General features: G+C 36.4%; 1 protein-coding gene and 1 long non-coding RNA gene across 3 annotated transcripts in view; both read left to right on the top strand.

Moving 5' to 3' along the window:
- Sema1a (Semaphorin 1a) overlaps positions 1–21,068 on the top strand; it is a 1,123,890-nt gene that overhangs the window by 36,309 nt on the left and 1,066,513 nt on the right. The window lies entirely within an intron of this gene.
- Positions 16,132–17,769, top strand: LOC141484953 (uncharacterized). The gene is made up of 2 exons (XR_012466898.1): positions 16,132–17,597; positions 17,656–17,769. It is a non-coding gene; the product is annotated as an uncharacterized lncRNA (long non-coding RNA).

Raw genomic sequence — 21,068 nt, 5'->3', positions numbered from 1 at the left:
TTTCTTTATGAGGTGACATTTGCTGAATTTTAAAAAGTCAGCTTTGAATTTTTTCAATCAGAGACAGACTCGTTTTCGGTGACTGTCGGCATTTAATTGTATCGTTATAATTGCGTGACCTGAATTCATTGTGAATATATCTGCAATTACTGCAGATAGTAGAGTGTACGTTTGAGAGGGTGTTTCCGTCGAGGATTCACCCAATAAGGGTAGAAAAACGTTGAAAATTTCATACCCGCCTGCCTTAACTTATTTGGACGAAATAATGAACAATGTGTTCAATAACTAGGTGAAGCTGTTTCACGAAGTTAATAACCGATCAATTATAAATTGATCCTGAACGGTTATAGGGGGAAAAATGATCAAATTGTTTATTCAACATAAATGTATCAACAGCTAACACATTTTTATTCAATGTCAAAAACAACGGTGATGTTATGAAGTGACATAATATTGGGAGCAAAAATTTCTTTGCTTGCTGTGCAACAAACTCTAACCAGTAGGAGTTATGTTGATATAGAGCTGGAAACTGTGTAGACATTTTATTCTCGTGCAGAATAATGCTCCTAGCCATACTAGCAGAATTACTTAGAAATCCCTTGAAGTACAAGGAAATTATTGCCTTAAAAATCATATAATCATCAGAAGAATCAGAACACGTCAGACTAATCCTGAAAATATTGGCCAGCTGATTTAAGAGCAATTGGACGAATTAGAAGCATGCCAGTATGCATAATGCATATGATATAATGGCAAGGGGAGGCAACACCCTTCATTCAACTTAATAAAATAGAATAATTATTTGGTTTTTAATTTTTTCGAAACGTAGTAAATGCACTCGATTGTGTTTAGTTAGTAATAGGAATTGGTAATTTTATAATTTTTTTTTCTTTTTTCCCGGAACATTTTTGAGTAATACTGGAACTTATATATAGAATAGAGTAGCGTTTATTTGCAGATAGACATAATTTACAGGTTATAATAATTGAATACATGTAGCAAATAAGCACAAGAATGTTCCACTGAAGTTGACACTTGTTAGTGGTTCACATAGTACATCAAGAAATGAAATGAGTACACTAATAGCTTTATTCTAAGAAATATATAAAATAAATATTCTAGATACACACTGTTAAAATTTAATAATATAGTTTATAAATAAAAATGTATTATCTATACAGACACATTCACATTTGTTTGAAGGTGATTGACAATGTTTCATGATGAATTTCACTAGTTCGGACTTCCATTGTCTAATATATAAAAATCATTTGAAATCCCTGAAACAACTAAAAAAAAAGAATTAAGAATGAAAAGCAAAAAATAACAATTATATTAGGCAAAAATAACCTGAAATGAAATAATAGTGAAATAAAATACAATACAAAATATAAAGAAATAATATTGAAAATAAAAATAAAAAGTTAACTGATTCCAAGCCACGTTAGTTTACGACGTTTCGATTGTTAGTATCTACAATCGTCTTCGGGTGATGACTGGACTGATTCCTCCGAGATATGACTATTTATGGGTCGTTCGAGTACTTTCACTTATCCCCGCTTTCCATTTTTTCCGCTTCACTGGTTCAGTGGGAGATGACCGTTTGGCCGGAGTTGGCCATTTTTCGCTTGATGATGGGTTTCCAACGCTAGCTTGTCTGAATACGTTGTTGGACAACATGTATGCGGCTTCCTTGAATGTTCTCCTAAACCAATGTTCCTCTCTGTGTATGATCTCAGCTTGGGACCACTCGATGTGTTGATGGGTCCAAACATGGTCTGCAAATCAGGAATAGCAGACTTCTTCTTCATTTATTTAATAAACAATGTGTTTTAAACAAATTAATTTTGACAATATATATTTTTTTAAATACTAGCAAAAAAACCATAAACAACTATGTGTTACTTTTTGTGTAAAAAATTTTTTCTCTGTTTTTTACAAAGTCATCTACAACAAAAACATCAGTCAGGGAATCTACCGAAAGTCTAACCTTTGCGCAGATCTTCGAAACATAATGTCCAGTCATGATGGGTCTCCCATTGAGATTCCAAATTGAATTTTAGTGAGCATTCTAAAAATAAGGTTAAAAAATATCACACATGCTTTCAAATAATAGAGAGTTGTGTATTAGATGATTACAGATATGATTACATACTGGTAAGTCGGTGAATAAGTAAAATTCCAAACAAATGTTAAGATTCACGATCAATTTGACATAGTATTTAGAGTGTGGGGATATTAACTTGCCCAATGTTTTGTTTGATATCGAACAAAATTTGATGCAATTTTGAATTGTAATGAATCGGTACACGAAACTAACATAATTCTAATAAATGTCTACCACATATCAAATAAAAAAAATCTTTAACCGACCACCAGATTGTCTCTCTCTCAGATGACGAGATAACAAACTACAATAAAAACACCATCGACCTCAATTGCTTCAAATTAGATATCTGATGACTTACAAACGAGCGGTAATTGAATAATTCACATTCCGATGTCTGCATAGGTATAAAAAGACTTGAGCCTATTCAAGAATCTGGGTTGTTCTACCATATACCGAAAAAGGAGTTTTCCGCTTTAAAAGCAAACCAGTCGTTGACACGACATATCTGCAATTACTGTTCCAAATATGTATATCCAGTTGTCATAAATTACGAGCCGAGCCCATATTAACGGTACGTCACAGTGTTAAGGTTAAGGTTTTTGGTTCGAACTGTCTGGGTGAATATCCTAAATTCGAATCAAGATTAGTTTCTGGTTATTCAATATCCTGAAGCAGCATATGCTCACCAATGTACATTGAGAGTGCTTAAAATCTAGTCAAGAATGAGTTCTCAATTAATTATTTTTCACCCCCTACTAGGTATGGCAACTCTCAGAAGTTGACGCAAATTGACGATGTCGTTTTATCGTAGTTTGTATACTAGGTGACTTCCACTAGTCGACTCGAAAAATATCACCATAAGGAAAAAGGTAAAATAAGGAAAATGTAAAATTAGAGAAATATCAATTTTTATGAAATCATTTGAAAGATTCTAATGGGGTTTTCGTCCAAGAATATTGAAAACTGTAGTCTATAACTACCGTCATGAACCTATGGAAGATTGTTTCGCTACGTCTTGTGGATCCAAAATTTTCCTTGCTGCATAAATTGAAGTTTACTCATGCTTCTGATTCGTAATATCCTCGGTAATATATCCAGAACTTGAGAAGGAACTAGGTTATTTACAGTGTCATTGCTTTTCGAGTTTGAAAGCCGTGTATTTTTGGAATTTCTTCCTGACGTTTCGCTGGCGCGAGTGGCTAGCTTCTTCAGAGGTTTAACCATCATGGCTTGCTGTCCGATGACTACCTTTTAGGCTTCGTATGGCATATTTATGCCTTTTCAGGTAATCAGTTGTATTTCTACCTGTATTTGCACCTGCACATGTACCTGTACTCGTACCTGCACTTGACCCTGGAACATTAACAATCTTGCTGCCTGTTGTCCTGTTCGTTATTCTAGAATTCCTTAAAATGGGGCTCCATATTCGATTGAGGTTCACCGCTTCTTCTTTTCTGTTGAAATTCTCCGTATGTTTGTGGATCTCTATTGCCTCCCGTACAAGTCGGGTATGGTATCCCTGGTTGGGAGCAATTAGTTCTGTGTTTTCAAACAAAATTATGTGGTCTCCTCCACTAAGTGCGTGTTCTGCCACAGCTGATTTGTCCACGAACACGCGCTTAGTGAATGAAGGAGACCAAATAATTTTGTTTGAAAACACAGAACTAATTATTGCCCCGAACCAGGGATACCATAGCCGACTGGTACGGGAGGCAATAGAGATCCACAAACATACGGAGAATTTCAACAGAAAAGAAGAAGCGGTGAACCTCAATCAAATATGGAGCCCCATTTTAAGGAATTCTAGAATAACGAAAGGACAACAGGCAGCAAGATTCTTAATGTTCCAGGGTCAAGTGCAGGTACAAGTACAGGTATAAATACAGGTACAAATACAACTGATTATCTGACAAGGTATATATACGCTTTACGAAGCCTTAAAGGTAGTCATCGGACAGCAAGCCATAATGGTTAAACCTCTGAAGAAGCTAGCCACTCGCGCCAGCGAAACGTCAGGAAGAAATTCCAAAAATCCACGGCTTTCAAACTCGAAAAGCAATTACACTGAAAACCTCATCCGTGAAAGTCTAAACCATTAGGTTACTTACAGCTTTTTCTGTTCGCACCTTATAAGACTGCCTTATAAGACTGCTTATATCACTACATATTATAAAGTCCACCGCCGTGTCTGTCTGCAAGCCTGTCTGAACGCGATAAACTTGAAAACTATCGAACGGATTTTTATACAATTTTTACCAACGGACGAAGTGATTCAACAAAAGGTTTATGTGTATAATTTTTGAATGTTTTGTATGAATAAATTGAAATATGACGACGTAGTCAGGTAGAAACTGGTACGTTGTTGCTAACATGTGAATTTTCATCGAAAACACTGCCTGCGTTCATAAACGCATACAATTTTTTAGCGTTCTCAGAGTATTATTCAGCAAAGTAGATAATGAAAATAGTAATATTTTTCACTCTGTTTTTTGAAACTGGATAAATTTTAATCCCATATTTTGGGCTTTTGCATATCGTAATTGAATAGAACTGGCCGATACTTGATGAAAATCCATATTAAAACTAATGAATACAGTTTATTGTATGATTTTCACTATAGAGGGTTTTACAAAAACCGCGTCATATGTTTCGCTACACAATTGCTTCCTCAAGCTCAAACTGAAAATTACTTCTAAATTACAAGCATTTTATACTATAACGTATACTCGTATGCCTACTTTCTAATTAATGAATCTACCTGAAAAGGTAGATTCATTAGAGGTAGACTATATGAATGAATTTTTCGAAACTACCGTAAATATACTTAACTATTTTCACCTGGAAATAAACAGATTCAATAATGGCGAATTATTGAATTCAGTTTGATCCATCATAAGATATTGGGAGTTTTTGAATTTGTTTATTTCCATACTATCCAGCAGGTTAAGTTTCAAACCTTTCTTCTGGAAATGGAGGGGCTTGTATTCATGGTTGAACACATGTCCCTCTGTGATTAAATGAGTGGCATATGTGGAATTTATTTTTCCATTCTGGAAACTATTTTTGTTTTCATTAATGCGGGCTTTGAACGTTATTCCAGTTTGACCTATATAAAACTTCGGACATGACCCACATGATAATTTATACACTCACGATTTTTCTGAAACTGAACTTTTATCTTTGCATGCCTAAGTTAATGTTGGTTTTGAAAGCCTTTGTTGTGCAGAAACTCTGAAATATTTGTAGTGGGTTGGCCTAAGTAGGTTAAGTTTCTATAACTTTTATACTCTTCTCTTCGAATTGGTTAAACTTCCTTCACAGCTTGGATGTATAACTTTTTTGATGATAAAAAATGCATTATACTGCTATCGTAATCATTGTTGACGGCTATTTGTTTGGTCACATTTATCATTCTGTGGATCATACTGTTGAAAGCTGCTACTATGTGCTGATACGGGTGGGTGGACGAATTATGAATGATAATATTTGTATGTGTCGGTTTACGATAAATTGCAAAATGATGTTTGATGTTAACTTTCATTATTGTCAAGTCCAAAAAATTTATAGAGTCGTCCTTTTCCATCTCCATTGTGAATGTGATAGAAGGGTGGAGAGAATTATTGAAATTCAAAAAGTTAGTCAAGTGTCTGTTCGTTCCTATGAAACATACCAGTTTATCATCCACATATCTATACCAATACACAAAACTTCTTACCAGTGGCTTGCTGTGTATTTTTCTCTCCAAATCGTCCATGAAAATCTCTGCCTTAGCAGGATAAGTAAAAAATGTCATTGAATTGGAAGTAATTCTGTGACAAAGAAACCGTAAGCAAGTCTAATATTTCCTTTTTCACTACCGGATTGATAGACTTTTCGTCCAATAGATTCTCCACAAGAATAATCGTTTCATTCGGAGTAATACTGGGAAACAGATTCTTTACATCAAATGAAATCAAGTTGGCACTATCCGGGAGTGTAATATCTTGAATTTCTTTGATAAAACGGTATGACTTTTTTTCTGCATATCGCTTTCTCCAAGCAGGAATTCTGTAGCCCATGACGAAAAACTTGTTTTAAGGAACTGCTTTTGTTGAATCAGGATTTGCTGTCTCGCTGTCTCTAATCCTACACACCTTTTCTGGAGTGCAAGAAAAAGTTTTCTGGAATTTGATAGTTTCCATATATGAAAAATAACTTCGGATATTATTTCTGATATTTATTGGTTTTCATTTCCCTGTGATCAAAAAACGTTTCAAAATCAATCAAATATAAGGACAATTACTGAAATTTCCCAAGAATGTTATTGTTCTTGAATAAAAATTCATTTATCTTGTCAGTATACAAGTCAATTCGAATGGCATTACAAACTAAATAGGTAATGTAATGGTATAATTTTATTTTTCATATACCTACACGGATTTTTTTTATTAGTAGTAAAGAGCAATGCCATTAGACTTTCATTTAGCTGTTCGGATTGACCTCTTATAGACTATACCACTTCCAATTATGAATTTTGCGTTTATGTACATGGATTTCAAATGAAAATATTCGATAAAGTTTCGGGAAACACCTTTCTTCCCTTCCCTTAACCTTTAACACTCAAAAAATAAATTTTAATTAACGCCCAAGATATTCTGAATTCATCTGGTTTTGAAGATTGTCGAAGATAATGAATTATTTCCAGTAAGGAGTCGTAATGATAACCAATATTTACAACTCCGTAGTCAAATTATTTTTAAATTAAAATTAAAATTCATCAACAAATCTCCAATGTCAAATGAGTGTCTATAAATATTAAAAAAATTGTACATGCATAATATTTTAACATAGTCTGCTAAGTGAAAACACTTTTGTTTGACTGGGTGGAAAATAAAGATTATGTCAACTGTTAATAGATATTCTTTATAAAAAAATAAATTGAAATGAAGAAATGTATCAACAATAGTATTTCATTACGAATAGGTTTGCTGTCGAACCGAATTATTTCAGTGTGAGCACATTTTCAATTTTTTCAGTGTTATCTAATAACCAGTTGTGCAATGTTTTTTTAAATGCTTGTGATCTCAACTTTTTAATTTCTCGTGATTTATATTGTAAATTTTACAACCAATACATATGCAGTGTTATTGTATTAAATGTAGACTACACTTGGCAATTTGATGTTGTATTATAGCGATGTTCAATTATGCCAGAATCGAAAATATCCCAATATAGTCAAGTCTCCCACTATTTTACACTGTACCCAACCAATGTTTAGGTTTCGTTAAAATCAGTACACATCTTAGACTGGACTAACATTCACATCATTTTGAAATATGACTACAGTTACATTTTTCCACTTATATAATCATACATCGTAGTAATGATTTGCATCGCGTCTCTAATTTCATGTCATCTTTACTTCAGATCCAGAAAGTCTGTATGCGGTCTGTAATTTTCTCTCCTTAGAACGAAGTAATTGTTTCGTTCCTCGGCACGGTATCTATCCCCTTATATAATACGGATGCAACAGTGCGAATGAACTGTAAATCAAGGCGAGACCAGCTCAGTGGAGGACATGCATAGACATAACGGGCATCGTTACAAGAGGACAAGTGTCCATGGTATTGATCAATGGCACAATTAGAGATGATGAAAGGAGGATGTAATTCCACTGAAGTGCCGCTGTATATGAGATAACACGCGCATTCTCCTGTCAAAGGATGCTGGAACGCAAGTGTTTGTGTAAGGTGGATTCTGAAGGAAGGCTAGTTTAACTGTAAACCAAGTTCGGACGATTAGACTGGTAGTGCAAATGCTAAATGAATTTGAGATGTCTTGAATTTCCATTTTTCGTTGTTTGTTATTTACGCAAATGAAATGAGTAAAAACTGTTCTATTGTAAATATAATAATGATGCAGTGTACTAGGTGGGTAGGTCCAGGTATTAATATCACGCTCTGATCGGACTTAAATAAAATCCTGTGGTTCCTGATCCTGGAACTGATAATTTGACACTGACCCAAGTGAATATTACTGGAATTTTATCCCAACACCAAATCGTTCTTTTTAACGACTCGACACGTGTTTCAATAACCAAGTGATCATATTCAAGAGGAAGAATAAAGTACTTCTCGAGCCGTTAAGCTACCGTAACCTAAAAAGAAACCCACTCAGAAGACCATTCTGAGAACAGAAGTCGTCCCGCCAAGGCTCTGCGGTCTTCCGAAGATACTCAAAAATACTCAAGTTCCGTTGAGTGGTTCGGGTTCGCCTACGTATTAGTTGTCAAAACACGTAGCATCGCTCCACGAGCCTCATGTTGGAAAAACAATCTCGAACGTCAAGGATTCGACAGACTTTGTGGAAAAAATTGAGAATATAACCTTGGAGCCAAGTAATATTCTGGTCAGTTTCGACGTTGTGTCGACCTTGTTCACCAACGTCCCGCTGGAAGATTCTTTGAGAGAGATAGCCAACCTGTTTCCTAGTGATACTGTCGGACCGCCTCACAGGAAGTTACTTCCAATGGAAAGGAAATTTCTATGAGCAATTAGATGGCGTAGCGATGGGAAGTTCACTCAGCCGGCGATAGCCAACTTCTTCATGGAGTATTTTGAGAAGAAGGTAATCGACGCTTTCGATTTCAAAGCAACCATTTGGCTACGATACGTGGATGACACCTTCGTCATCTGAAGACATGGGAGGGACAGGCTGAACTTATTTCCAGACCATATAAATGCTCAACACCCTAACATCAAGTTCATCATGGAGACTGAACAGGAACAACGGATAGCTTTTCTAGATGTATTCGTGGAAAGGCGTGGCACACGACTGACACATAAAGTGTACCGAAAACCGACACATACGGACATATATCTGCATGTACTTTCGAACAACCATCCAAGTCAAAAGCAGGGAATTATCAACACCCTGACGAAACGTGCTCGTAGAATATGTCAACCGGAACACTTACAAGAAGAATTGGAGAATCTTCAAGTGGCTTCAATATTCAGTGTAACCGAAATCAACAAGGCCATGAAACTGAAGACTTCCACAAGTCAAAATAGGGAGGAAACTCAAACGGTTGCACGTGCATTTCTACCGTACATCTTTAGGGTTACAGACGGAATCGGAAAAATCTTAGGGAAGCATAAAATAAAAATAGTGTTCAAGCCCACCAGAAAAATACAACAAAGTCTTAGATCTGCGAAAGACAAAAGAGATCCCCTTTCAGCTGCGGGGGTATATCGAATACCATGCATCTGCAGAATAGTTTATATCGGCACCACCAGAAGATCCATGTTTACAAGGCTGAATGGACGTCGGAGAAACTGTAGATTAGGTCAAGTAGACAAATCGGCAGTAGCGGAATATGCGCTTATGAAGGAGATCCCACGATACTGTTTGAAAATGTGAAACTACTTGCCCCCGATCATGGATACCATAGTCGGTTTGTACGGGAAGCCATAAAAATCCATAAACATAGGGAAAACTACAGCAGAAAAGAGGAGGCGGTAATGCTTAACCGGATTTGAAATCCCTTACTAAAAGATGCTAAAGTGGCAACAGCGCAATGAAATGTTACGTCATTAACAGGTAGTAACAATTCAGCCAATAGCAACGCATCAACAAGAGAGGCAGACTACCTGAGTCAACATACATACAACCTACGAACTGAATCATGATCATCATCAAAATGATGCAGTTCCAAACTACGACTGCCTTCAAACCCGCTTGAAGATAGTAACACAAAAAATCTAGGCCGCGAAATCCTTAACCAATTTAAATAAAATATTATTTCAACAAGCCATATAGTATACTACTATAGATATTGGTCCACCATCGTTATTCATAATATTATTATGTTTACTTATTTCTACACCCTCACAGACATCTAGATGCCTGTTGTTGTTAACTTGTCTAACTAATCTTAATGAACTAAAGTCTATGGAATGGTTTTCTTGCAAAATATGATAGGCGACTGCTGGTTTTTCTGGTCTTCCATATTTTAGGTGTGCTAAGTGTTCCTTATATCTTATTTTAATAGATCCTTTTGTCTGTCCATAATATTTTGCATCGCAGTCTTCGTGAATTCCAGACTGTTTCGAATTCTCGACTTTGTCCTTTGAATAAGGCACTCACATAATTAGTTCAATTGATTTATTTATTCATTTATTATTGTTAGTTAATGCAAATAGTGAAATTGAAAATTTCCATTTGAATCGGTGGTTTCTAAAAAGATCAGTTTTGATCCATAGATACCGATGGCTCAGTATTGTAATAATAATAATTAATGGGCTTTATTTTTATCTTCAGCAACATCAAAAGGTTGATCCGCGGACCGCCCCAAATATTGTATTATAAGTAAGTAAAGTAAGTACATATAAAAATTCGTAGATGAGGTATATCATACCTATATCAATTAAAATAACACAAAATCTAACTTAGTAAGTATTCTATTTCAAGCTGCCTAGTTAACCTGTTTTACCTACTACTGACAAGTTTCCTATCTAGCCTGTGTGTGTGCGAATCAGACTGATAGGATTTAAATATTTTCAAATCTCTGTTATGCACACGAAACATCCATAGATTGAACTTCGTACCAATTTTATAGGAAATATGTGCGGGAGCATTCCACAGCGCACTGCCTACTTACATTACTTCAGCGTGCTTGCTCCTGTTTTGTTTTGTTGAAACAAGCACGAGCGCGTATCGAAATCGATAGTGGGGGGACTGGGAAAGCACTGAAAGTAGACTGCCAGTCATCAGTCGCAGCACAAACAACGGAGTAACCGGACATTTGCTTTATGATTTCTGTCGTTTTCGTTCATTTGATGAAAAATCTTTCTGTACCTACGTTGATATGGATCCAAAAAAACGAAAAGTCGATAGTGAAAATAGAAGGTTTTGACAGAATGAAATGCTTTACGTTGCCTGATAGGTCTCAAGCAATTCCAGTGTGCCTTGTATGCAATAAAACTGTCGCTATTGTTAAAAGTGGAAATTTGAAGTACACTACGAAACAACTCATCAGCAATTCCACAAAAACTTTCCTACTACTACTACTAGTTCGTTGCACGAGCGACCAAGAAAAATCCACGTTTAATGAAGACCAGAAACAATTTTCAGATTCTGGGATAGTGAAGGAATGTATGTTGGCAGTAGTTACGTCACTTTTTGAAGAAAAAAAAAGTTGTCTGTGCAATTAAAGGTATTGCATTGTCAGCGAGAAGTAATACACGAAGAACTGAAATTTAAGCTGCGGACATTAAAAACACTCTTCTTGAACTTCTTGCAAAAGGCACCTTGCTATAGCCATAGCGCACTTGATGAATCATGTGACATTGTTGATAATGAACAAATGTCAATTTTCGTGAGATTTTTTGACATTGAGTGTTACATTTTTAGAAAAGAGTTGCTAGCAATATTGCCATTTAAAAAAATCTGTTTAAAATATGTTTTTCCGTTATTCAGCTGTCGCCCCCACACGAACGACAACTTTCAGATATTGAGAAACCTGCGCGAGCTAAGGACTAACGAGGTCTTACCTTTTAACGTGTGATTCCTAACACGTTGAAAGGTAACACTCGAGGAGAAGACTTATTCAAGGCCATTGATGATTTTATTACGAAATATAAGATCAGTTATGATAAAATGGTTTCGCTATCAACTGACGCGGCCCCAGCACTAATTGGCAAAGAAAAAGGGATGAAAATTCAGGTCTAATATCGGATCAGTGCATAATAGACCAGGCAGCTCTTTGTGGAAAACTTAGTACTACACTCAAAGAAGTGATGGACAACTTGGTCAAGTTGATTAATTGTATGAGATCTCATTCTGCTCTTCAGCACCGATATTTCAAAGAGTTTCTTTCTGAATGTGTTTCTGCGTTTTCTGACTTACTACAACACAATAATGTTCGTTGTCTAAGTAAAGTGATGCACTGTAAAGGTCAAGTTATTGACCGTTTCTGGTTAATAAAAGAACAAGTATCCTACTTCCTCCAAAATTTTTGGATACGCAGGGGCCAGAAAGCACTTGAAGTTTATAAAAAACGAGCGTAATATGCTATTTGTGGCTTCTCTGAAAGATATTTCAAAATATTTGAACGCGCTCAATACAGAGTTACAAGGAAATGGAAAATTAATATGTGATCTGATACAAAGCGTGTCTGCTTTTCTTCGTAAGCTGAATATCTTTGAAAAAGATATCGTTAAACAAGAATTCATTCATTTTCCCACAATTCTTGAATTTAAAAAGGAGATATCTGAAGAAGACATTGCAGAGTTTGTAAAATTTCTGGCCGATTTTAAGAACGAATTTGCTACAAGATTCCAAGACTTTGCAGAGATAGGCAAGCTATCTCTGTTTCTTAAATCCCCATTTGAAATTGATGCAGCGGTAAAATGGACAGATGTGACTGCTAAGTTGCTTAATCTGTCAAAGCCATCACTTCAAATGGAGATAATTGATTTGAAAGATGTGTCTTTGCAAATGTTTAGAACGGTATCTGTCGCGTCTTCGAATACTTAAAAAATAATAAAAATGAAAACAAGAGTGGACTGTAAGAATTGTGGCATAAAGCGAACTCACCGAATTCCTAGCACAAATCCCTGCTTCTGAAAGGGCCCTTTCTTGGAGTGTTCTTTCTGCAGCTTCACTGGATTGTACAACAAAACGGGAAGTTAAAATGAATTACCAAACAGTCGAAGATGACACAGAGTCTAGAGCACACACGGCGAAATAAGTAATTAGCAGAAATAATAGCGATTCACGTAGCGTACTTAGCATGAGATCGTAGGTAGGTCTCTATTCATATGGTTTAGATAGATGAGCATACTTCAATTGAGTTTTGAGCATGCGCCCTTAGAAGTCGCTCCATGCCAACAATAATAATAGTAATGAAAACAGAAAATTACAAATAAAGACGCAACAGTATCTACTGAAGAATTTTGGGCCAAACATGTCCCAGAAAAATATGAAAATTGTAAAATACTAGCTATCAATTTGGCCACAATGTTTGGCTTTACTATGCGGACTATTGTGAATCAGTTTTATAGGAACAGATTATTATGTATTGTGAAATATTTTTTTAATTTAATTGAAAGCAACATTTTAAATATTCTATTCCACCATGCGAATGCTGGAAGTGATGAAACAATGTACTCGTAACATCCGATAATGTATTTCTCTTCAGTATTACCTACAATGACTTCAGTAAATAATAAAAGTATAGACATACGGATAAATCACAAATGAAAGTAGTTTTTCTATTGATCCTTTCCTCGACAAAGTCTTTCAGGAGGGAACTGTCCAAATTTTATCTTCAACTTGAGTTTCTATTTATTTGAACGGTTTTTTACAACACCATAACAGTTTTTTGAGCCTATATACGCGGAAGTAAATTTTTTCAGCCATTTCCGTGGGTGACGTTAGAACTCATCAGACTGGACTGTATATAAACATCGCAACAAACAAACAACCCGAAAGTTGTTGCATTGCCATTCCATTTATTTCTCCGGCAAACATTCAGGCCGTTCCCTTGAAAAATGACCAAGAAAAAGGACATTTTCCGTAATTTGAAAAGATCAGCGAAAGCCACGTCTATGTCCTGCTTATCGGCAACCACTTATCTGCAGGATTCGGCTTCCGTATTGACCTCAACTTCCATCAATCATTTCGTGACAAGATAAAATACGGGTCGGTCGGCAACGTCCGTTTCTTTGCGGGGAGTTGCCAGATCGGGCGATTTATCACAGGGACGAGGCCCGGGGAGTTCTAATCATGGTTTCCTAATAAGGTCCTCGATCAACTCGGGACATCCGGTACACGCATTCCGACGAAACTGTCGGTGTACCATAATCGATTGTCAATATGAAAGTAGCGATGCATGGTGTGAGGAAAAATATGAGGGACATATCCTGTTATTCTCGACAATATTAGATTAGCTAGAATTTAATGTCAAAAATGCCTGAATATATTTTTCAAAAGAGCGTTTGATTTATTTCTGAACCATTATTTTCGCTTTCATTAATAGAGAGGAATATTCTACTCAATTTCTATTTCTACATCCTGTTTTTTGTATCACTTCCAGAAACACTATTCATCAATTTAATAAAGAACTTTACCCACGGCAGAAATAAAGTAATGTTTCTTGAGTTGCATTCGCTAACAAAGCAACAGATTGATCCAAAACATTATCATTCATACTTCACGTGATTTCCCAGACAAGGCTGCTTGTACAGAGTCGCACTAGGGAATGATCGAAATTTTATTTAATTTTTTTAATAATATGCGGCTGGGTCAAGGGGGGAGTGTAGCGATACAAATTATCAGTTTCTTCAGCCATACCAGTACTGACATTTAAAAAAAATTAAACTCTAAAATATCTTATATGTACACACCAAGGCCTTAAAACATAACTGACTACTCCGACAATGTAACAATGAATTCCGCCAGCCGATTGCAGTTGAATCTGATTGCCATCGTAAGGAGGCTTTGATCACGCACATGTCATTGTTTGGGTTGTTTTGTTTGTTGTGAGTTCAACATGAAAGTGGATTCCAAAACTTCTTCGTACACTTCAACAAGTGTTGGGCAATCTGAAAGACTTGATGATAAAAAAGGTAAAGTCTGGTATTTCAGACCTAAGCTGTGATGATTGCAACAAAAAGTACATTGGTCAAATAAGGTTTCAAGAAATATGATTTACATATTCGGTTTCGCAGACCAGATAAGTCTAGTGTCGCTCAACATGCTTCGCAGAAAATTGCCACAGAATAATTGAGAAATGCTTGAAATTGTCGAGAACAGTATATGGCAACAAGCATTAAACACTTACTTTTGAAGTTCTACTTCTTGTGTCGGATTCTCCCACTCTGAATCAATCAAGTCATTGAGACAATTGACTTGTAATGCTTTGTAAAATAAATCGATTACAATTACGGTATTCCTAACCCACGGCAATTTTTTGTTACTTTCACTTGACATTTCAATTTAAAATCATTTTTTATTTTTCCTGGCGGTTCTGGTTTTGGCCCTATTCTTTTCTGCAAGGGCACACTGTCACCTCACAAACCACAAGAGGAGACTAAATCATCTGTCGATAACAAATAAGACAGATGGGTATCCGCGGCTAAGCTAAACAGTGGAGACGGGAGTGGGTTAAACAACTTAGCAAATTTCAAATAGATCTTAATGGGCGCCAGGTAAATTTAATCCTCCAGATACCCTAAGTAACTCACAATATCAATAACTTACCAATTAATATTGGAAATAAAAGATAAAGATCCCCAATATGATTTATTCAGTAATCCTAACCTACATGGATTAACCAACAACGCTTCTAAGACGACCATGCAATATTCACACTACTACGCGATGTTCAAATGTCCATACAAGAGCGCGGTGTATATAACCACGAATTCAATCAGTCATAAATTATGGTAGTAACGACGCTCAAAAAAAACTACAATACGTCGAGTAAAACTACCACGAAAATTGAGTAGGTGAAATCGAAAATACTAGTATCGGATGGTAAGACAAACTCGTTTGCGTCGCGTGATCTCAGGCGTAGGCGCATCGGTGTCAATCAGCAATCGTGAAAGGAAGAATATACCTCAATTTCCGTTTCACAAATATCTATGTCAATCAGGTATCAATAAATAAACTCTTAATCAATAAACGATAAACAAACACTATATCAAACAGGTATCAATAAACAGAAGGGCAACAATTATTCAAATATTTCAGTATATCACAAATATTCAATTAAATCAATTATAACTTGCGTGCTCCTTTTGGGCCACCCGGTATATGGTGTTAGGCTACCCCGTAGTTCGACGGAAGTGGATCACCCTGTAGTACTGCTGAGATGGATCACCCTGTAGTACGGCGGAGATGGATCACCCTGTAGCACCACCAAGATAGATCACCCTGTAGGGCACGACAAGCTGGACCAGTAATGGATCATCAAATAAGACCCAAGAAGAAAAAAAGGAAAACAGGAACCCTTAACGAAGACAAAAAAAAAGCAGGAAGAAAAACCCTACGGAAGAAAATTCTCAATCAGAATCAGATAAAAACAAGGTGAGATTCAACCCCCATTCAATAGGACTATTTGACTAATCAATACCCCTGGTATATTTTCATTTAAGCAAAGTAGCAAGATAACAAGAGTATATTTTTGGGTGCCCTGTATAACCATATGACCCGTAAAAATCAAGAAAATTGAATGAGTATTGAAACCTCTCTTCAATACTAATATTCAGTTGAGATATAACGATGGAACCAGAAATTACTAAAATCATTTAAAACACATTTAATGGTAAAATTCTTACCCTGGCCAAGGGGTTTTCTATACGATTCTTCGTGTGCGGTGTTCTGCACGGAAGTCCTGCTGGGACTTGATGAGTGACTGAGGGCCTTCTGTTTCTTATGAATCTAGAGACGAGAAACGAAGGTTGTAGAATTGAAGAAGTGATATCATAGCTAAGATCACATGAGAGATGCGACAGTGATTCAGACATACCTAATTTCGGAAATCCTTCCACCTGGCACGAGTTCGGTAACCACCACAAATCCTCAAAAGAGCTTAAGTTTCAGACTGCAAATATCCACACCAAAATGACCAATCAGTCTTCCACTATACAATCCTGACTTGTAGAAATAATCCCCGTGAAGGATGGCACAAATACAACCAAATATATCCTACAATCAGTCTGATGGTACCCTTTGAACTCCGAACCAAGCTCACCGAAGGCTAACTTCCAAATACTAAGCGACTGCCACATCTGACAGCTAACCAGTTGTTGCCACAGTGCATCCAATCTACACTACAAGCACCAAGGGGGCGCTGTGCACAACATCATACATCTATCAATTCCTCCACAGCCACTTGAGACAATATCAACAAGTCCATGACCCATCAAAACTCCTTCTCAAAGCAATGCAACCCTTAAACAACCCTTGACAACTTGAGTAACCGATCAATCCCTCACCCGTGAACAACTGTAGAACTAGTTCGGTGTAAGTCGACGGAACGACACTACGAAAGTTCGGCAGATGTCAACCAACAGCTGTCTCTTAACCTTGCTTACGAATATTTACAAAATATATTGTTCCAACCTATTTTCAACTATTTACCAATCCTTATTCATGCGATGGAATAGAAACATACAAGGTAAGTCGCCACATCCTTCCCTTTCAGTACAAATATTAGAGCATTCGTATTATTCAGATTATTTACCGAAAATATCAAACAGTATTCAGAAACCAGAGCTAACTAATATTGTTTTTCAGGCGATATGGCTCTAATATGTAGTAATCCTTCTGGAAGTGATGAATAACAATCTATGCAAGAAATATTCTCGGAAAGGTATAGAGAATAAGGCAGGCAGCGGCTGAAAAATGATAGGCGAAGTAAACTGAGAAACAAACAATAACAACTATTTCAACCTAGCGAGGAATTTCGGATCTCCAACGTCGATTGGCAAAAGGAGAATGCGTAAGTACTGGTCAAAGCAGTTAGTCAGGGAGCATACATTTATTCTTGTACATTTCAGGTATGGTTTTCTATGGAACGGAAGATTCCCATTACTATGATGTTAAATGAATAAAATGAACTTGTAACTGAATTACATTGTTAATATCCTCTGAATAAAGATCTTAAAAGGTAAGGTAGTGTTTTTGAAAGGTCACATAAGAGCAGTTTGATCTAGTGCTAATTTGAAACGTAACAACTTCTTTGAAAATGTAGGTTGGGCACACTGACAAACCAGATGTGTCCCTAGCTGTGACGAAAAGTTCGTCATCAATAAATGACAATTCTGTCGATTCCATAGTAAATAAACGAACAATATCTACAATATTTACAAGTAAATTTAGACCGTTACAACACTTTCCAGGAACAGGAGTGTGGAAAATGATTGTATTAAGTATAATGAGGGCATTTTTTAATAATAGAAACCCAAAATGATTGAAAGATTGGAGCACAATTGCAGTAACTTTTATTTGCTCAGGTGTACTATAGGGTCTTCTGCAATTTGACAATTGATAACGGCCATCTTGTTGAAGCTAGATCTGTCAAATTAGTTGTCATTTATTCAATCTATTTTGTCAAATCACTATGGACTGATATAGCATTCAACAACACGTGCAAATAATACAACTGTTTTATCGAAATGGCTGTTCTGTTCGGACAACGTACCGCGCGCTTCGTCCATTTTACGGTCACTATAATCGTCCTACCGAGACGACTATTCGCAATGTGGTGGATAAATTTGAGTCCACTGATTCAGTGAACGATCAACCAACACCCGTACGTCGACGAAACACCGCTTTCTGTGAGGGTGTGCAGGAATCCATGGCAGTCGATTTCGTCTTGCTCACAAGAACTCGGCCGTTCTCAGACCACAACTTAGTGAATTTTGCGTCGGGACTTGGGCCTTTATGCGTACAAAATTCAACCGATCCAGAAACTGAAGGTAAACGACCATAGACAACTAAGTGTGTTCACTGAACGGGCTCCGGAGCAGTTGGCAACTGACCCCAATTTATTCATCTTCAGTAAGGAGACCCATTTCTCGATGAATGGTTACGTGAAAGAACAAAATTGCCGAATTTGGGACGGCACCAATCCACATGAGATCCAAAAGCGTTCAATGCATCCCGAAAAAGTCACTGTTTGGTGTGGATTTTGTGCGTTGAATTGGATGATATGGATACCAACGACATGTGGTTTCAACAGGATGGCGGTACGTGCCACACAGCTCATGCCACATTGGATATTCTACACGAGTGATTTGAGGAAATAGTTATCTCACGTGGAGGTGATGTGAACTGGCCACCGAAATCGTACGATTTGACCCCATTTTACTTTTTCTTGTGGGGTTTTCCCAGGTCGCAGGTGTATGCGAATAAGCTACAAACCATAGTGGTCCTCAAAGCCAACATAACTCATGCCATCGGTCAAATTTAGCATCACTTATGCACCTGGGTTATGGAAAATTAGACGTTTCGAAGGCGTGGTTATGATATCTCACACACACTTTGTTTTATTCAAATTTGAAGATAGAAAGCAGGCGTTTTTCCAGAAAGCACAATGAACACTATTCTTGAATAACTACTTCAACTTCTTTTTATTACCTTTAATCATTGATATTTTCAGTACTCAATGCAGTTGAGAGCCATACACCTAAACTAGAACTATTTTTTCACTAAACAATTTTTTTAAACACTCACAATTTTTGATATTCAGATTGATGTAATCGAAATATATTGTAATTTAATCAAAACACCTTGCATAAGAAAAATATATTTTATAGTTATCGAGATGTTTTTTATGAAATCGATGAGTCGAGTAAACGGTTGTTAGTTTTCTTTTATGAACAAGTTATCCAACAATAAAATAATTAATCAAAAATCAGTTTGACCGTTCTACAATATTACAAAAAATTCATAATTTAACGACGTCACATTCAGCATACAGTGAAACGTTAGCAAGGAGGTTTTTACCGGACACCAGAGGTTACACTTTCACCTATCAAATCTATACCGATTCATTTTTGAGTAATTATTCATGAGTGCACCTTCTATGCCCTAAGAGAAATCTGTTGAGGTTTACCTAATACAGTTAGATGGATATGTAGTTAATGGTATCACCGAGTTTTTAGCTTCACCTGTTCTTTTTGCCACTGTTTAAATTCTAATAATGTTTGAAGTTTCATCTGCTGACTACTATGGAGCTATTCTAGTACATCTTTGATGTATGCCTCTGATAGAATTCACTTGTACCTCAAAGTTACTGTGTTACAAGTGGGTTGTCCCATTTGCAACGTAATACACCATTATGAGAAATCTCATCAAACCTTAAACTTCTCTAAATTTGGATACTTTAACCATAGCACCTCAATCTGTAAATGGCTCTCGACTAAAGCAAATTATTTTAATTTTTTCGATTTTTTTTTGTGCACCATGAATCAGGATCTATGGAGTGCAGTTGTTGCTTAAACGACATCGACATTCCTGCATTGATCTTTATTGTATACTTTGCTATATATTATGAGCAGCAATTACCTGGAAAATATCGTCGGGTACATAAAAACTACTGTGGTAGAGATGTGTTCTATCATACCAGTCGACATGGATTGGGATGGATTAATTACCATTGTCAAAAACACCTTGCTCGAAAAAACAAGATTTATTTTGACGTAGGTCCTTTTTTTTCAAAGTTAATTTTCATTTTTTTCAACTAAGTAAAATACAAGTACATTTCTTGAAGTGTTTCAACTGTTATTACTTTCGATTACCATAAAGGTTACCCAGAACTACTACATTTTTTTGAATTTCCACCCGAAATCGTTGATGTGTGTCTGAATGTGGAAGTGAAAGTGTTATATTTTGAATATAAATAGAGATCAGTTTCAGGAATTAGTGTACTTAGTGTAGTGTATCTCTTCTTGCAACTTGGTGGATGAAATGCGCGTCCAAAAGAGTATTGCAGTTCTGGTGTTTGGAAACAGTGCTCGTTTTGGATTGTTTTCATTGTCTCTTAAGAAATTCCATGTCTGAATATGCCTTAATAGGAGCTACGATCATTCTATTATTTAATGATTTTTTGACATATTTTCGATTTTAGGTACCTAGTCCAAAGAAATTGTTCACTTCATATTTTGTTTGTGAGCAATTTCAATTTTTTAGTGTCACTTTTTTTCTTGGGTGATATATGTACCAGAAACGTTCTTTCTTGAGCACATCTACACATCATCTATGATTATATTGAATAAATGACAATGAATGTTGAATGTTGTAGTGAAAACTGCAGCGAAAGAAATAGGATGAATCTTCTTCAGCGGTGGATGTCAAAGCATGGCTTCGCAACGGACTGCTTTGGGAAGCCTTGATTGTGAGTCTTCTGCCTATTCCATGGATCCGTCTACGTTAGGCCTTTACCGGTGAAATAGATATGTTGAAAACA

This window comes from Leptinotarsa decemlineata, unplaced genomic scaffold (assembly GCF_025532065.1).
Source record: "Leptinotarsa decemlineata unplaced genomic scaffold, Ldec_3_MD MMD2_tig00026299_RagTag_RagTag, whole genome shotgun sequence".
NCBI classification, from domain to species: Eukaryota; Metazoa; Arthropoda; class Insecta; order Coleoptera; family Chrysomelidae; genus Leptinotarsa; species Leptinotarsa decemlineata.
This window is presented reverse-complemented; position numbering and strand designations above follow the sequence as displayed.